Here is a 20,697-nt window from a genome sequence, read left to right as displayed (position 1 = left end):
TTGGTGAATTTTTTGAACACATCTGATTAGTTGTCGTCATAGTTAGATATTAAACAACCTTTTTGGGGATACATACTAAAGTTTTAACTTATAAGCCTCATCTAAGTACTATAAATATTATATTTTTCAATTTATAAAAATTTTGAAATCATAAAGATTAAATTCTGAATTCACCTCGTCAATATTTTACTTTTGACCAGAAAGGAATTAGTAATCAACATTGATAAGCTGCATAGGATAATTAGAGTAGAGATACGATACCAGAAGACATGTAATGCCTTTGTCGTCTCACTAGTCTAAAACGAAGAGCAACAACACAAAGATCATCGTCGTTATCTTTATTTTTATTTTGTTCGGATTCATCAAAAATATTCTGAATGGATGTTTTGATATCGTTTTCGAAATGATATGCCACTCCCAATCGTTGGATGGTGTCAATCAAGACCAGTTTTTGTGTACTATTATTAGGAGTTTCCACTAACATTTGCCTGACTTTTTCTTTCAATTCTTCAAGTTCTCGTTTTTCTTGGCTACTAATTTCCTGCACCAAATGTTATTATAGTTTAGTATAATCGGATAGGTGGAATTAGAAGAAGGTCGAGTGCACCTATCTCTTATACTATTTCAGAAGGATCCTTGGCTCAAGTAACACACAGAAAAAATTTGAAAAATGTATATACACAAGTAAATATGACATATCAAATAATAGGGAAGCATTACATAGTATTCAGAAAACATGGAACAATAACAATAATTAAACAATACGATTGATAACCAAAGCACATAAAATAAAATAAAGGAGGTAATATATATCATAAAGACGAGAAATTATGAGAATAATGCTAGCGCAACTACTATTAATACGATACATCAAATTTACCAACAAGCCTATATCACAGGAAAACGGGACATATATATATATAGATATATATATATATATAGATATATATATATGTACGGGCATAACATACCGTGAGTTGAGGAGTGTAGGAGAGGAAATAGTTTCCCCAAACACTTGAGTGATAATTTGCCAATGGACGTGTAATAGTAGTATTAACCATTGCTAATTGATTCATACTTTTCTTTCTCTTAAATGATTTAATTACTACAATGTGAGATTTGTTGCTATACTTGGTGAGGTATTTATAGTGTTCTTGGGACGATAATTGTCAAGTCATAAATAGTCTAGTATCTTTAATTTAAAATTTAAAGATAAAATTAATTATTTTATCTTTAATAATGTTTTTGAAACTTACAAATACCTAATTTTACGAAGAGATGATAGATTAATTAAAATTCATTGGAAAAATTGTAAATATAACATAAGTTCTAAATTATATTCATAACAATTTTTTAAAACATAAACATAGTTTACATAAATATAATTTAAAAATTAGAATACTAACAAAATTATGGTAATGAAAAAATAAATACATAATATGAAAAATTGCATGGAATCACATTAAGTAAAGGTTGAGAATGAGAAGAAAATGAGATATAAATAATAAAAAATATAAAAATATATTTTTAGAATATATTAAAATAATAAAAATAAAAAATAATTGAAACAATAGAAATAAAAATAAATAAAAAGGAGAAAAATAAAAATTAGAACTAAAAGGAAGAAATTAAAAAGTAGCAATCTTGTAATTACATGTAATTAACCAATGATTCACAACTCGCTCTCCTCCCACCCCTCCTCGAGAATTCGAGAGTATAATTATCCTCTGCCACAATATCTAATTACCCGTTGATCAAGTAATTACATGATCAACCAAACATAGTAAACTAAATTACATCAAATTATCAGGGTGACTTACTAAACATGGCTATGTTTTTTTTTATATTGACATATAGCCGAATACAACAAATGTTAATAACCTGGACCATTATGTTTTAGTCGAATGTAGATACTTATATGTTTTTTCTTTAAAGAAAAAGAGAAAGGTAATTGTTATGGAAAAGGAATTAGTTGAAAATTATTCGTTTTTTTCTTAAATTTGAAGGTGAGAACACGTAAATATAATTAGCATGGAACGAGAAAAAACAAGTTAATAATAGTAAATAAGAATTCAATTCTATTTTAGGTCTACCTTTATATCACAATTTACATATATAGTCTAGATAAAAAACCGATGAATTTACATTAATTCATAGACAATACTCTAGATCAACCCCACCTATCACTCAAATTATCTTTAACTTTATGCAACGTGTTAACTTTGATCCCTCTACCTTTTCTCTAAATCACTTATCTTCTTTGAATTGAAACAAGAAATTAATCTCCAAAATAAATAAGAGAAAAATCATAGGCTGCATAAGGCCTATTTTGTGATGGAAATGAGTTTTATAGCACGTGTTAGTATTGTCAATGGTGATCAGTGACTAGTTAGCGGGTTCACCTAAATCTAGATGTATACTTCATGGAACATATTCTTTTACCACATTAAAAGAATGGGTTTAGAGGAGGTATATATCTTCTTTTTCCCCCCTAAATAACGGAAGGATTTTATTTAGTTAATAAATATATTCAATCATACAAAAGTGGAGCTAGTGTAGGTATATATGAATATGTAAGTTATTTGTCAATAAAATTGAAGTTAAGGGTTGTTTAGTCATTTACATATAATATATCAATGATAGCTAATATATTATACCGCTTTGTCTTTTTTATAGCTTTTGTTATTTTTATTAATTTAAATTTGTGTCGTGTAATATTTCATGTATTAACTTTTCTTTCATGTCATAGTCTATATCCTGCATGAAGCCCCAACTAAGGGGAAATGGAGGGATTCCATTTTTTGTGTATAAAAATCCATGTTTGATTGTGCTAATTTGTTATATATATTTCCGATAGGATTATCTTCACTTATATGTTTGTATAATTATTGAAATTATACTAAGCATTTATTAGCATTTGAAAGTTTCGACTATATATCTCATATAGATATTACTACCTAAAGTATTTAGCTTGTGCTGGTACATGCAAGATATAGTTAGTATCAAGAAAAAAAAATTCTTGGGTCTTTTCACTCATATTTTTCTTTTAATAAAATATAGCAATGAAGTCGTATAGAACTATCTTTTTTTTATTTCAATTTTTGCCATTCAGGGATGGAGTGTTAGTTGTAGCTATATATAAGAGCCGAACTCAATAGCGTTCGTCTAAATTTTGTATTAGTACTAAGAAAATATTACATATATATAATATTTTATTAATTTAAAATTCATTAACTTTTAAAGACCAAAATCCTGAATCCATAAGCTTTAGAGACTTCGCCTCTATTTGTTACTATGTATGTCCAAGTCCGTATATCTTCAAGAAGCCCAAGATATTTTCCTCAAAGGATTAGCAAAATATGGTAGATTTTAAATTTCCTTTTGAGAAAAAAAAAAACAAATTTATGGTAAATATGTCGCCCTTCTGTCAAGTAAAATAAAAATCAATTATGATAATTTTTTTAGAACAAACACCTAACAATAGCAATAGATAATAGCGCATAAAAACTCAAAATGATTGATACAACAATCCAACTACAAGGAGTGACATATCCTAGTTTCAATTTGAGTGAAAAGACAACACAACCACAATCACTTAGAAATATTGAAACCATTAATCAGTATTTGATGAATGATACGATTATCCACGTGATGTACTATTTTTGTGAATCCCTAAAATCATCCTCTTGGAGAATATCTACAAGGCGTGAAAGATTTAAGGCAGGTTCGAGGACAAACGTTGGTATTTGAGTAGCATGCAAATAATTTGTGTTTATGTCTTTCCATGCATTTGCAATTTGCCTTCGAGCCTCAACATATGCCTCTTGTTTTGAAGTTCTATATTCTTTCATGTAACATTCAATGAATGAAGTTCCATGTTCTCTTTGTTGTTCGTGCTGCATCAAATACATTTCAGTATGACGTTAAAATTAAATATCTATTTTTATAAGTTCAAACTATATAATTAATATGTTAGCGTATTTATATACTTACTTCATGTCCAATAATATCGTCCTTTAATCTATTGATTAGTGATGAAGGTGGAGCGACCAAAGACTCATTTATCATCCATTCGAAAGTCTCGTTGGATATAAATTCCCCCGCAACAATCAAACAAGTAATCAAAATCATTTGATTGGAAACAGTTATAGTAGCATTTCTCTTGTATTCCTCACATTTTGTAATAATGTCATCTTTCAACCATTCTACTTCCGTAATATAGCTTTTGATCCACTTATTCATCTAAAATAAATAAATAAATATATATCAGAAGTGTTGTTTGTAAAATAAATGATATTGATTTCTGATTTAACTGATTAATGGAGCCAAGTTATAAATATAGCAAACTTAGCTTTACCTCAATTTTTGCATAGTAGACATAATCGGCTTTACCATCTTTGGTCAATTCTTTTTCCATTTCATCAAAATAATCTAAAAAGACTTGATAAAGAGGTCTCATATACGACGATATCGGATCCATAGCACTAATATCACATCTGCACATATGCATAAATAACACATATATTTCTTACTCAACGTAACAATGTTGCACATTTAATCAATAATTAAGTTTATATAAGTTTTATCTCTCAACTGCGTTAGTATATGGCACAAGTTCATCATAAGTTGCATAAGTATCATAGAGATCATCAGTGATAGTAATAATAACGATTACTTTTGTTATCGTTCTTCTTGCCCATTTATATTGAGGCCCAAAATACACCCCTGTTGCCCAAAAATAACTAGGGGTGTACATGGTCGGGTTGGTTCGGGTTTTTCAAATATCAAACCAAACCATTTGTGTTGGATTTTTAAATCTATAAACCAAACCAAACCAATAAAACTTGGGTTTTTCAACTTCGGTTTTTTTTGGGTTTTTCGTTTTTGTAACACCCCAGAAATTTTTTTCGAACTAAGACTCGAACCGTTCATCGTAGTGAGTGAGATTTTATCGAAGAATTAAAATTTCTCAAGTGTTAAGGTCACTAGATGTAGCACCTTGAGTTCCAAAAAGAATTAAATTGGAAATAGCAAAATCTGAAATTTTACAAGTTAAGCTAAGTATGAGTTTTGGGTTGACTTCAAACGACCATAACTCCTAGCTCAGGATGATTTAGGAATTCTACTAGTTACCGTAGGAAACATCTTTGAATTATCTTTCCAACGCCGCCGAGTTTGATAAGTTTCGAGGTCGGATGAGTGAGCTATGGCCTTTTGAAGTTAGGCTGTCCAGTTAAGGAAAGTCAAAACCGGGTTTTAGAGGGGTATTTTGGTCTTTTCCTTACCAAAACAGATTTAATTCGTTTTTAGTAATATTTTAGGGGTCTAATCTGATTAGGTTCAGTTTTATAATTCTAAAATACACCTAGGGTTTTAGTTGAGAGTTCAAGAAGAGAAAAGAGGAGAAAGAGGAGAAAAGAGGAGAGGATCAAGCGTTCGTCGAGATTTTTGCGTGTTGTAGCGGATTTTCGCCATGGATTTGATCCCTAAGAGGTATGTAAGCTTCCATAGTGTTGGGTTCTTTCACCCACACGCCAATCATGATTTATTCAGCGTAATTTCGTTCTTGAAATTTATGGATTTAAGTTCTTGATGAGTTCTTGATAAGTGTTCTTGAAGTTTATTAAGTTTTGAAGTAAGATTCTGCTTAGGTCAACTTTAAACGACCATATCTCTTAGAATATTAAGAGTTACGTGAGCCATAACCTATCCAATTAAAGGTAATTGAATCTACTTTCCAACCCCACCAGTTTCACGTCAATCCAATATCTGAGTAAAAAGTTATGACTATTTTAGTAACCTATACAGTGCTGTTACGAATTAGCCGACGGGAAAATATTGAAAATAATCGGTTTTTGTCTTTTTACCTCCAAGAAAACCATCAACGAATTTCTTGACTAATAAAAAGCTCAAAACAATCAGATTTTCATCTTCACTCATGAAAATCATAATTTTTGGCTATAGAGATTTTAAGAAACTAACTCGAGAATCTCAAGAAAGGTCTTCTTGATTGTTTACCTTCAAGCTAGGGTTTCAAGGCTTCTAATCAAGTTCTTCTTCAAGATTCTTAAAGATTCTTCAAGATTCTTCAATAATCTTGTTCTTCTAGGTATGTAAGGCTATCATAGTGTTGGACTAGTTCGTCCTCACACCCTACATCTACTTTCAGATCAGTAAAAGAGTAATCTAGGAAACTTTCCCTAGATTTGAGTATTCTTGAGATAAGTTGATTTTGAGTTCTTGAATTCACGTTTCTTTTAAAAGTTATATTCCTAATTATCGAATAGCTATATTGTTATTGAGATCCTTCATATCATGAATCATAACTCTTGAATTCATAATTCAAATTCAAGAGAGAGTTAAGAGTAGAGTTCAAGGAAGCCTTTGAGTTCAATTGTGAATCCTTTGAGATCAACTATCGATTTGAACTAAGTTTTGAGGAAGTAAGTCAGAGAATGAGAAGAGTCACATACATGAGTTTCATAATGTTATGTAGACCTACGAGTCAAGTCGTTCATGCCCATAAATTCCGCATGAACTCCAGAAGTTGAGTATCTTTGAGAGGAGTAGTATCTTCAAGTTCTAAGTCTTGAGTATTGAGTTCCTAATCCCCTTTGAGATTATATTTCTAAGCATGGGACTATTACATGTTACCCATAAAGTCTTTGAGTTGAATTGTTCATGCCCATAATTCCGCATGAATCCTATAAGTCGAGCAGTCTTGAGAAGAGAAGTATCTTTGAGTCTTTGAGTTGAGTCGTTCATGCTTATAATTCCGCACGAACCCTCTGAGTTGAGCATTCTTGAAATTAGTAATATCATTGAAGTTCTTGAGTTCCAAGTATTTGAGTTCTATCTATGGTTATTGAAAACCTTGCATTGAGTAGTTCATGTCCATAATTCGGTATGAACCATATTTTAAGAAGTCTTTTACAAACGTTTTAACTTTGTTTTAAGACTTAAGTTTTGAGTTCAGTAAAGAGTAAAGAGTAAAGTTTGAAGTCTTTTTCTTCAAAAGTATATGGGGACTAAGTATTCCCAAAGAGTTTATAAATGTTTTCACATTTAAATAAGAACGGAAACTGAGATTTCCAAAGGGCCTTCGGGCTAGTTTTCAGAAAAGAGTAATAGCTTTCTAAATGAAGCAAGCAGGGAAACTGAGATTTCCAAGATAGCCTTTGAGCTAAGTTTTTGAGCAATTATCTCAAATCAGCAGAAAGAAGTATGTTTTTAAAACATAAGAGCTAGTATATTTTTGGGAGTAGTATTGAGCACCGATATGGGGGAGAGTTTAGACAACTCACAGCCTCCATAAACCATGTAGCCACCATGGGTAGAAAAGGGTCATACTTTTTAGATGAACCTTTTTCGAAATAGACTAGTGGATCCATTAGGCAGTTCAGGTCCTATACCTTTGGCCGGGTATAGGATGCGCTGGCAGCGTGAGGTAGATCGCTGTATCATCACTATAGCTCTTATGTGATGGTTGTCGGTTAGAGAAACTCCCACAGAAGTTATTGTATTTTTATATACATCAGTTTATTGTATTTTTATATACATTTCAGAGTTATGTTGTATCCTTGCATACACACAGATTTCACAGCATGTTTTTAAACAGTTTGTTTCTTTATATTGCACTTGTTTTAAATTGCTTTATATTGAAATGAGTTCAGTCATATTGAGTTGAGTATTCAAAGTTGAGTATCCAGAGTTGAGTATCCAGAGTCGAATATCATATCTTTGAGTCGAATATCATATCCTTGAGTTGAGTATCTAATCTCTGAGTTGAGTATCTTATCCTTGAGTACTTCTGAGTTGAGTAAGTTTGAGTAGTTTGGAGTATTCCTTGAGTTGAGTAAGATTGAAAAGAGGCAAGTATGTTTCCTTTTTATCAAGTTTCAAGCTTATGTTTATGTTTTAGAATTCCCCTTACATGCTCGTACATTCCACGTACTGAGCCATTTGGCCTGCATCTTTTCATGATGCAGACACAGGTATTCAGGATCATCAACAGGAGCTTCGTTGATACATCCGAGAGTTCGAGTTAGCTATGGTGAGCCTTCTTGCTTTCGGAGGATTTCATTTACCTTTCAGTTATATCAGTTGTTAGGATGTCGTGGGTCTTGTCCCGACTTCCATCTTTATCAGTTAGAGGCTTCATAGATAGTCAGTATAGTTGAGAAGTCTGTATTATTCATTTATTTTATTAAATGTTTTAAAGACTTAAGTTGCCTATTTTATGGCGAGTTGAATAATTTATTCTATTCGGAGTTTTCTTTTGAGTTAAAGCTTTCTATTTAAGTTTTATGAACTTTTATTTCAGTTTTTAAGTTTTGTATGCTTGAATCAGTTTTCCGCTTGTAGTCAGCCAGGATGAGGGTTCGCTTGGGGACTAGCAATGGTCTTCGAGTGCCGGCCACGTCTAGGGTGTAGCCTCGGGTCGTGATAGTTTTTTCGGGTTTTTCTTGAAAAGTATTCATACAAATATGTAATTTACTTGTACTTCAAATATTTCTTTAGTCCTACCAAACTACAACTATCTAAGGTGTTTCTTAGGAAAATAACACAAAATATTATATGAGTAATGAAACTAAAATATCCAACAAAAAATAATAAAAAAGAAATCGCGTAAAACAAATATTGTAAGTTAACAAGTCATAATGAAAATGATCATAATTTAAAAGTACTAAATCATGCTAAAATAAGTTTAATAAGTATTAGTTACACGACTAAATATTAAAGGAAATTAAAATTAGATTATGTATTTGAATAAACCAATGTAAAACCATAGAACAAATATTCAATATTATTGTCATTCTTAGTGTTGAATTGATTATTTTTTTTCCTTTAGTATTAATTTAATTTTGTTGAACCATTTAGAATTTTAAGTTTCAAACTTGAAATAATAATATATTAAAAGATAAAAACTATGAAAAAGTATAAGAAATATTTAAAAATTATATCAAAGTAAATATATTTATGTATAAAATAAAATTTTAAAATTATATATATAATGTCGGGTTGGTTTGGTCTCGAGTTGTTTTTTTTTTTAGTTAAAACCAAACCAACCCAAATATAGTCGGGTTTTTTTTTCCAATACCAAACCAAGTCAAACCAACCACTAGTCCCTTTTTTTTTCTCGATTTGCGGTTTGATTCGGTTTTCGGTTCGGTTTTGTATACCTCTAAAAATAACATTCCACCAATTTGTCTCTTGCATATGGATATTTATTTTCATAATCCAGACTTTTCCACCACCTATAAATGTAAATAATATTTTTAATATATTACACGACGTAGATATATATCATATTGATGTGATTAATTAAAGTGGATACATGTATACATACCTTGTAAGTTCACTAAGCTCTCTTTGGTGCATCTTTTGCAAAATGTGGAAATCCAATTTTGCAAATTTCAAAAGCAAATCATCATGTGATTCAATGTTCTCATAAATACGTATGTATTTACGAGCTACTACTCTCGGTACATTTGTGTGAATGGGGTGGATCAAGGCTTCATTAACTTGGGCCTTGAGTGAGTTTTCCAATTTAGGGTCCACTGACGCGAGATGAGTGACAATAAAACATAAAGCTTCTTCAAGAATTTCTTCTTCGTGTTCTCTTAAATGTGCTGTTTCGTATAAGCTTAATAATCCCAGCACATCGTTAGTAAGAGTTTCCTTGAACTTTCCGTCATCGTTTGTGAACTTTTTAAACACATCTGATTAATTATCATCAAAGTTAGATATTAAACTAGTTAAGAAGACGTACAGAACCCAATCATCGCGTGTGTGTGCTAATAATCCTATCGTTTAATTCTTGATGATCAAATATTATAGTGTCAATTTTTAGTGAAAATTTTGTATTTATAAAGATAAATTCTGAATTCACTTGATCAATATTTTACTTTTGACTAGAAAGGGCTTAGAGAATAGATACGACACCAGAAGACATGTAATGCCTTTGTCCTCTCACTAGTCAAAAACGAAGAGCAACAGCGTAAAGATTATTATCATCTTCATTTTTATTCTGCTCAAACTCATCAAAAATATTCTGAATAGATGTTTTGATCTCGTTATCAAAATGATATGCGACTCCCAATCGTTGGATTGTGTCAATCAAGACAAATTTTTGTGTACTTTTATCAGGAGTTTCCACTAACATTTGCTTTACTTTTTGTTTCAATTCTTCAAGTTCAAGTTTTTCTTGGCTACTAATTTCCTACACCAAATGTTAAATGTTATTATTGTTCTACCACCTTTGTATAAAATAACATCAAATAGCAAAATAAAATAACACTAATATAGTCAATGTAATTTTATAGCTGAGATCTGAGAAGGATAATGTACACTTTATCCCTACCCAATAAAAATAAATAGATTGTTTATGAAAAACCCTCTAAAATAAAAGTTTGAAAAATATCTATACAAAATTTAAAAGAATATAGAGAAAAATAGAAAACAAATGGAAGGTAACAAAAATTGTAGGACCAAAAACTACAAAAATAATGCTAGCTACTACGATTGCTAATATTAATAAAGAACAAATACGATACATCGATCAAGCCTATCTCACAGAAAAATGAGACATACTGTGAGTTGAGGAGTGTAGGAGAGGAAATAGTCTTCCCAAACACTTGAGTGATAATTTGCCTATGGACGTGTAATAGTAGTATCAACCATTGCTAATTGATTCATACTTTTTTTTTCTTCTCTCTCAAATGCTTTTAATACTACAGTGTGAGAATTTGTTGCTATATTTGTTATTTGGTGAGGCATTTTATAATTGTAATACCCCAGAAAATTTTTGAGCTAAGACTCGAACCGTTCTTCGTAGTGAGTGAGATTTTTGCAAGGAATTTAAAATTTCTTGAGAGTTAAGGTCACTATATGTAGCACCTTAAGTTCCAAGAGGAACTAAAGAGAGTTCATTCAAGTCATTCCTAAGTTTTTCTTAAGTTTTGGGTCAACTTCAAACGACCATAACTCCTAGTATAGGATGAGTTAGGTGAGCTACAAGATAGAAAATTAAATCCCTTCGAGTCCTCTTTGTAACGCCGCCGAGTTTGCTCAATTGCGAGCTCTGAGTACAAAGTTATGACTGATTTACTAACGACGCGCAAACCTGGCAGCAGCTCCGCGATGGCTCCGCGTTACGGAGCCAATATGGACCTCACTACCTGGTGAAAAATTATTCCGACTCCCAGCTCGTTTTAATTATTTCTTTAAGGGTATTTTAGTCCTAAAAATCCTTAGGAGGTCATCTAAATTGCCGTAAACGAGTAGAAAATCAGTTTTCTTAAATCAAACCCTCTCATCCACTCCAAAAATTCTACGCTCAAGGGATTCAAGAAACGCTAAGGCTAGGGTTCATCTTTCAAGATTTTCCTTCAAGTGCTGCAAGAAGATGGTTCTTTCAGGTATGTAAGCTTCCATAGTGTTGAGTTTGTTCACCCACACGCCAATCATGCTAATTTCAGCGTTAAGTTCGTTCTAGAAAGTTGAAAGTATGATGTTCTTGAAATTGACTTTAGTTCTTGAGTTTAGATGAGATTATTGGCTTCTTGATGAAATCATGTTGATTTTACAGTTGTTTATGAGTAGGCTCTTGTGTTCGTGTGCTGGGTATTTAAATTTAAAGAGAAATTGAGAAAAAGAACGGAGTTTAGGTGAATTGGGGTTAGAAAACGAAGAAGGAAAAAGTCGGGCGAATCTGGCACCTTGCTCCGCGTCGCAGACCTGCCTTCCCATTTCATAAAGTTTGTCTTCACCTCACGGAGAGGTCACGGACCTCTCTGTCTCAAAAGTTAATTCGCGACCAAATATTTTAATTCATCTCCGCATCGCGGACTTGCTTCCAGACAACGATTTCTTGATCGTTTTTCATGTTTAACTATCTAAAAACACTCCTAAACATCACGAGATCATTCCTATCACAAATCACAACCTTGAATTCATAAATCACATTTAAGGTAGAGTTGAGAGTCGAGTCTTGAGAGTTCTCTCAGACATTTTTTAGAAAGTCCCTTTGAGTCCTTTGAGAAGTCTTCTACAACTTATAATAACTTGTTTCAAGACTCGCGTAAGTGATCATGAGAGTGAGGATAATGTATTCATGAGTCTACACTATCACCTAGATCCTTCATATCATGAACCATAACTCTTGAATTCATAATTCACATTCAAGAGAGAGTTAAGAGTAGAGTTCAAGAAAGTCTTTGAGTTCAATTGTGAATCCTTTGAGATCCACCCTTGATTTGAGTTGAGTTTTGAGAAGTAAGTATGAGAATGAGAATAGTCGTACCTGAGTTCCTTATTGATATTTTGACCCTTGAGTGAAGTCGTTCATGCCCATAACTTCCGCATGAACTCCATCAGTTTAGTACCTTTGAAAGGTGTAGTATCTTCAAGTTCTAAGTCTTGAGTATCGAGTTCCTAACCCGTCCGAGATTATAATCCTAATCATGGGACTATTACCTATTACCCATGAAGTCCATAAGTTGAGTTGTTCATGCCCATAATTCCATATAAACATTATAAGTCGAACAATCTTCAAATGAGAAGTAGCTTTGAGTCCTTGAGTTGAGTAGTTCATGCTCATAATTCCGCATGAACCCTCTGAGTTGAGCATTCTTGAAATTAGCAGTATCATTGAAGTTCTTGAGTTTCAAGTATTTGAGTTCTATCTATGGTTATTGAAAACCTTGCATTGAGTCATTCAAGTCCATAATTCGGCGTGAACCATATTTTTAAGAAGTCTTTTACAAATGTTTAAACTTTGTTTTAAGACTTAAGCTTTGAAGTTGAGAATAAAGTAAAAGTAAAGTTCATTTTCTTAAAAATGATCTATGGGAACTAAGTATTTCCAAGAGTAGATGTTTTCACATTTAAGATGACAGGAAACTGAAATTTCCAAAAGAGTTTTGAGCAAGAAAGGGAACATCGATTCCAAGAGAGCTTTTAAGTTAAGTTTTTGAGTAATTATTTCAAACTAAAGAAAGAGTTTTATTTTTACAAATATATGAGCTAAGTATATTTTGGGAGTAGTATTGAGCACCGATATGGGGGCGAGTTTGAGTTCAGATAACTCACGTCTCCATAAATCATGTAGCCATCATGGGTAGTAAAGGATCATACTTTTTAGATGACTTCTTAAGATGCTTTTAGCATAAGCTAGTGGATCCACTAAGTTAAGCGTTCTATATGACGGCAAAGAATAGGACAGTTCTGGCAGCGTGGGCAAGACGTTGTATCACCACTTAGGCTCATAGTGGTGGTTGTCGGTTAGAGAAACTCCCACATAAACTATACTACTTTATTATATAAGTAAAGTTGAGTTTGTTATTGCATTTTCTTTAACGAACTAAGTTATTTTTACTGTTTTATAAAGTTTTCCATATATTGCATGTGTATTGTTACTTTATATTGAGTTGAGTATCTTATCTCTAAGTTGAGTATCTTATCCTTGAGTACTTCTGAGTTGAGTAAGTTTGAGTAGTTTTGAGTATCCTTGAGTATTCTTTGAGTTGAGTAAGTTTGAGAATAGGTAAGCATGTTTCCTTTTTATCAAGTTTCAAGCTTATGTTTATGCTTTAGAATTCTCCTTACATGCTCGTACATTCCACGTTCTGAGCCATTTGGCCTGCATCTTTTCATGATGCAGACACAAGTATTCGGGATCATCAACAGGAGATTCGTTGATACATCCGAGAGTTTGAGTTAGCTATGGTAAGCCTCCTTGTTTCCGGAGAATTTCATTTACTTTTCAGTTTAGTCAGGATGTTGTGGGTCTTGTCCCGAAATCCATCTTTATCAATTAGAGGCTTCATAGATAGTCAGTGTAACATTCGGCAATTTGAAATAACTATGAAGAGGCTTAGAATTGGAAATAGTCATTTTTGGAAAGAATTTAAAAATTTGGAAATTTGGTCAAGTATGGGAAAAAATAAGTTTTTTTTGTCAAGTTTGAACAGTCATAACTCCTAGCTCAAGATGAATTAGGTGTATTTCTAGTTATGTTTGGAAAGCTCTTAGAAGGATCTTTCCAACGCTACCGATTTTACTCGATTCCGAGTTCGTATGAGTGAGTTATTCCCTTTCGAAGTTGGGCTGTTGGTAAGGGAAGTTCATCCGAAATTTCAAGGGTAGTTTGGTCTTTTCCCCCACCTTTTCTTTTGGTTGTATATCAAGGGTCTAAACTGATTTTACATCAGTTTTCCCTTTTAAAAGTGAGAGTTAGGGCTTGGGAGATAAGAGAGAAAGAAGGGGAGAAAGAGGAGATTTAGCAAGGCTCGTCAAGATCGTCGTGGTTTTCGTCGGGGGTGATCCCTATTAAGGTATGTGAGATCATAGTGTTGGGTTGGTTCATTCCCCCACCCACCAAACTCATTTTAATTTCAAAGAAAAGATTGGTTGTGGTTGTTGAAATCTTGTGGTTGTGTTGAAGTTTCTTGTTGATTTGGGACATGTTTCTGGTTGTGATTTTGAGTTGAATCTATTGTATGTTGAGGGGTTTTATGATTCTAAGTGTTTGGGGCTGGAACCTTTGAAGTTAAGGTGGGTTAGAGTTGGAAAAATGAAGGAGAAAAGTTGAGTTTTCTGGGGACAGGGGTGGGGTGTCGCGCCTGCCAGCGCGCCCCAAAAGGGGTTCTGAAGTTTCCCCTTTGGGGCGACGCCCCAGCCGGCCCTCTGAAGTTTGAGGGCTGGCGCCCCGCGCCTCTCATAGCACCAGGGACGCCAGTTCTCCCCATTCATTCCCCATTTTTTCATGCATGTTCCTTGGTAAAGTACCTATGTTTTATGGTTGTTTTAAGGTACATCTAAACATCAAGAACTCATCCATAAACATGAGATCATTACCCTTGAATTCATAATCCAATTCGAGGAAGGTTCGGATCAAAGCCAAGTGAAGTTAGAGTCAAGTTTAGAAGTTAAGAAGCAAGTCCAAACAAGTCTTTAAAGTTTTTCAAAGAGTCTTTATTGAACGTTTTAACTTCATTTTAAGGCTCAAGTTTCAAGTTGAGTAAAGAGTATAGAGTTTGAAGTTAAGCCAAGAGCATAGAGTCAAGTTCATTTCTCAAAAGTCATTAGGGAACTAAGTATTCCCAAAGAAGTTTTTAAATGTTTTCGCATTTGAGAAAGAAAGGGAACATCGATTCCAAAAAGAGATTTTAAGCTAAGCTTTGAGCAATTATCTCAAATTAAAGAAAGATGTGTTTAAAAACACTTATGAGCCAAAGTATTTTTGGGAGTAGTATTGAGCACCGAATTGGGGACGCAAATTCATATTAACTCAACTCTCCATAAGAATCATGTAGCCAATATGGGACTTGACAGGTCATTCTCTTTAGATGATCACGTAAGTTAAGCTAGTGGATCCACTTCTTTAGATGATCATGTAAGTTAAGCTAGTGGATCCACTAAGTTAAAGTAAGGTCCTATATCACGGCAAGGTATAGGATGGTCCTTAGGCAACGTGAGGTAAAACATTGTATCATCACTAGGGTTCATAGTGATAGTTGTCGGTTAAAGAATTTCCCACTAAAGTTATATTACTTTTATATAAGTAAAGTTGAGTTTGTTATTGCTTTACCTTTAACGAACTAAGTTGTTTACAATGTTTTACAAGTTTTATGTACTGCATATGTCTTATTGCTTTATATTGAGTTCAGTATTCATGAGTCGAACAGAGCCAAGGTAAGTGTTCTCTTGTACTCCTTTCAAGCTTAAGTTGTGGTTTAGCTTTCCAGCTCGCATACTCATACATTCAATGTACTGATGTCAGTTGGCTTGCATCTTATGATGATGCAGATGCAGGTACCCAGGATCAGCATCCAGCATGCCGTTGATCCAGCTGAGCACTCCAGAGTCAGTGATGAGCCTCCTTGCTTTCCGGAGGACTCTGTTATCTTGTGTTCCTAGTTTTGTTTTATTAGGATGTTGCGGGGTCTGTCCCAACATCCATCTCAGTGTTATAGAGGCTTCATAGACAGTCAGTCAGTTAGTATTGAGTCTCTCATTTGTGTATATATATAAATATTCTAATTTGAGACTCGAGTTACCCTTTGACCAGATTTTTTTTTATCAGTTAGGTTGCTTTATGACCTTTCATTGCATTGAGTTATTCTGTTGAGTTAAGTTTCCGCTGAGTTAGGAAAGCCAGGCCAAGGGTTTGCTTGGGGGCCAACAATGGTCTTCGAGTGCCAGTCCCGCCCAGGGTGTAGGCTCGGGGCGTGACAGTCAGTATAGTTGAGAAGTCTATATTATTCATTTATTTTATTAAATGTTTTAAAGACTTAAGTTGCATATTTTATGGCGAGTAAAATATATTATTTTTATTCTAAGTTGTTCATTTGAGTTAAAGTTTTGAAAAGTTGAGTTTATTGAATTTTATTCAGTTTTAAGCTTTTGCATGCTTAAGTTAGTTTTTCGCTAGTAGTCAGCCAGGATGAGGGTTCGCTTGGGGACCAGAAATGGTTCTTGAGTGCCGGCCACATCCAGGGTGTAAACTCGGATCGTGACAATAATGAACTTAGGACGACAAACGGACAAAGTGTGAAGTGATAATAGTTATCAAGTTGACTTACCAAATTCATTATTCTTTCTGTTTCAAATTATATGTCGTGATTTTAAAAATAGTGAGTATTTTCTCCGTTCGTTTTTATATGTTACTTTTTTTAGTTTTACTTGTATTAAAAAACTAAGTAAGTTTACAATTTTATCCTTATTTATTATTTTTTTGAAGTTAGCTTTTTGATAAATAATAAATATGCTAGATTTCAAAAATTGAAATACATTTGGATGACTATTTAAATTTTGAGTTTGTTTATTATTGCTAGACTACTTAAGAGATAATTTATTACTAATTAGTTCCTAATTTAATTTGTCATCTTTTAATTGGAAACCAAAGTGGAGGGAAATCTCCGTAATGATTAATATTTCATAATCTGATTTCAATTTTATAGATTTTGAATTTTATAATATTAAGTTTCTAATTTCATGACTTGCCATATATCATCTAAACTAATTATCATAAAATTCTATACTCCTCGAGCAGTATTTTGGATTACAAGAATTGTATATTGAAGATGGTTGTGTACTTGTGTTGTCTTCACTCTCATATCTCTTTCCATAATGTGTACACCCTGTGAATTGGATCGGAGTAAGGTAGATCGAGGGGATTCATTCATTGAAAAATCATACTATTTATAAATGTTATATTGAGACGATATCAATTTTTAAAAAAACTTTTTCGTACCTATTCGTTAATCGATTGGTATGAGCCACATAGCAAAAATTTTGTGTCAAGCTTAATGATTGATTTTCTAGGATCGTACAATTACAGTTGTAGAAAGGCAATCCACGATGTGTACGCCCTGTGAATTGGGACGGAGTCAGATAGGTCAAGGGATTCATCCAAATTTCTTCGTTGAAAAAATATACTATTTATATATAATATATTGGGTTGATATTAAATTTTCTTTAACTTTTTCAAATATTTACTTTCTTCATGTTTTGAATAATTTTGACTTTGCCTCTATCTGTGAATTGATTAGTGTGAGTCACAAAGCAAAAGTTCCGTCTCAAGCATAATGATTGATTTTCTAGGATCATATAATTACAATCATAGAAATACAATGAACTCTCTTTTCAATTGTCTCGACGTCGGACAAGGGAATAACTATTATTCATAGATCTATGTTTTCATTGTACATGACAAAAACTTAAATTTTATTTGTTAAAAGGTCATTTCCTGTTTTTTTTTTTACTCCCTCCGTCCTTTTTTATATGTCATTTCTTACTATAAATAGTTGGTCCATAATACTTGTCATTTCATAAAATCAATGCATAAATTATCATATTGTTCTTTTTTTACCCTTGGAGTTATTAGCATTGAAAATATACATTTGACCAACTTAGAAAAGTTAAGTAAATGATTCATGTTCATTGGTTAAATTAATTAATCAAAATAAATTAATTCATATTCATTGATTGAAAACTTGAGTTCCAAAAGAAATAAATAAGGGTAGAAGGGTAAAGTTAAATCATTTCTTAAAGCAAGTGCAAAGTAAAAATGTGACATGAAAAGGGACGGAGGGAGTAGTTGTTATAAGGTTTTGCATAATTTTTAAGAAAAAATTAATTAGGAGTGTAGTTTGATTAATACTTCCTCCATTTCAAATTAATTGAATTGTTGAGGTATTTCACATCCTTTAAGAAAAAAAGATTAAGACATAAATTAGGCATAACTTTCCATTTTTACCCTTGTTAATTATTGTCAAATTTATGATTAAAATAACTAAACATTAATTAATAACTAATTCCAATACTAACTAATGAAGGGTAAAATTGGAAAGTAGTCTTGAAAATTGAACAAATAAGTTAATTTGAAAAATGAAAAATGTCTCAACAATTCAATTAATTTGAAATGGAAGGAGTATATCCCTTATGAATTCTTTGATTTTTATCTATTTACGTGCTTCTTAATTCTAGAATAATTATGAAGGCAAAGTTGGAAAAAATTAATTAATTATCTCTTTATTGTTTAATTAATTAATAACTATTTTACAATAAGTTTTTTTTTTTTTTTTTTTTTTTTTTTTTTTTTTTTTTTTTTTTTTTTTTTTTTTTTTTTTTTTTTTTTTTTTTTTTTTTTTTTTTTTTTTTTTTTTTTTTTTTTTTTTTTTTTTTTTTTTTTTTTTTTTTTTTTTTTTTTTTTTTTTTTTTTTTTTTTTTTTTTTTTTTTTTTTTTTTTTTTTTTTTTTTTTTTTTTTTTTTTGTATATAAGACAACTAAAAAGAAATGTAAAGAGTAAGGTTTAGCGCCAATTATTTCAGCCATAATGATAAGTTAGATGACTGATCGAAGTGTACAATTATGTAAGTTTTTCAATTATTAAATGTCAAATGTGCAGAAATAAAAGCCTTTGCATAATTGGTTTTCGATAAAGCTATTCACAACTAATGGGCAAGAGGTCAATGATTATGTGAATGCAACTATCTTATATTTAATATATAATTAAGTCTCAAAAATAGATTTAAAATATTATTTATTTTAGTTTCATACTTAAATAATTAGGAGTGTGAAAAACACACTTTAAAGTTCACTAGATTAAATATGTGTATACACACATATTGGGGGCGCATCTAGCCCAAAATTTTCATTTACGTGACTTTTTTTTTTTCTGACACTTTTTTTTAAAAGTTAAGTGTCAAAAATACACTTAAATTATTATTTCTTTAGTTTCATACCTAAATTATTGGGAGTGCTAGAAACACATCTAAACTATCACTCATTAGTTTGAAAAAATTGGACCTTGAATTTTCGTCCACACGGTTTTATTTTTGCTGACACATTTTTTTTAGTTATTATTATCTGGGGATCAAAATATGATAAGATTTAGTAATAGAAAAAACACACGAAAGTGGAGTTTGCCTAAAAAATATATATTGTATTTAAGTAATGATAATCTAATCCAGCTATTCAATCTCTACTTACATTTAAAACCTTCACTTTATGTCATGAAAATTTAAGAGAAAATGAATTTTCAAAAGAACAGAGTCGCCACTTAATTTTTTTAGTAAAAAAAATCAAGAAAAACTTAAAGTTTTCAAAAGATTTAAACAAATAACATTCATTGAAAATAAAAGGGTTCGAAGTTCAATGTACATTTCGAAAAGGTGTTAGGCCCTCGAAATACCCGCTAACTTGCGGTTGACCGGCGATTTGACTAAAAATATAGTTTTGACTAATTTTTGAAAGTTTAACTAAGTAAAAGAAACTAAATTTTTTTTATTATAATAATTCTTATTTTTTATCTATATTTTATTATTATTGTTATTAATATTTTAATTATCTTAAGGAAAATAGGACTAAAAGGGATTTTCTAAAGGGAAATAAATTAAGTGTTGACAAGACAAATAAAAACAATAAAGCTAAGTATAAAATATAAATACTTAAATTTAAATATATATAAAAATAGTGAAATGGTTATCTTTGAAATTTTAATTAAATTAAACCATAAACCAAATAAAAGTGTTAGTCAAATACAAATAAAATAAATAAGAGCAAGGAAAAGAGTATTGAACTGAGGCCTTTGGCCCAAATTCCCCAAATTTGTTGAACCTATCATATTCTAAAAATTCCCGACATGATTTTGGGCCTATTTGATCAAAATTCTGCTGCCGGGCCATTTTTTCGGACCTTTTTGGGCCCATTTTCGCTCCCAAGCACATGTGTATACAACAAAGGTATATTGTTGTATATGGGTTGTCTTTTGGGCCTTTTTCCGGTATATTGGGCTGTACACTCAATGTGTACATCCTAATGCAACTCCTCGAGCTCCTGTATTAATTTTTGGAAAAATTACTTGAGTGGATCCTTTTTAAAAAATAATTACTTATTTTAAATATACTCTTTAATTATTACCATTTATAGCAATATATAACAATACTATATGTTTTATTAGATTTGTCTTTCTCTTTTGCCTCTTTCTCCTTTTTCTCTCTCGCCTTTTTAATTTTTTATTTTTTTTTCTCGCTCTTTCTCCCCTTTTTTCTTCATATTGTTCTTTTTCCCTTGTTTTCTTTCTGCTGCTGCTTTTTCTCTCTTGCTTTCTTTCTATTGTTTTTTCTTTCTTTTTTCTTTTTGTTGCACTTTTCCCTCTCCTTCTTGCTTTTTTCCCCTTTCTCTCTCTCT

General features: G+C 31.7%; 1 pseudogene; it reads right to left on the bottom strand.

Moving 5' to 3' along the window:
• Nucleotides 1–3,656: 3,656 nt before the first annotated feature.
• LOC125852443 (sesquiterpene synthase 14-like) overlaps nucleotides 3,657–20,697 on the bottom strand; it is a 25,921-nt pseudogene continuing 8,880 nt past the window's right edge.

Source organism: Solanum stenotomum, unplaced genomic scaffold, assembly GCF_019186545.1.
Source record: "Solanum stenotomum isolate F172 unplaced genomic scaffold, ASM1918654v1 scaffold35358, whole genome shotgun sequence".
Classification (NCBI taxonomy): Eukaryota; Viridiplantae; Streptophyta; class Magnoliopsida; order Solanales; family Solanaceae; genus Solanum; species Solanum stenotomum.
Note: the sequence above shows the minus strand (reverse complement) of the source record. Positions and strands in the feature narration are given on the sequence as shown.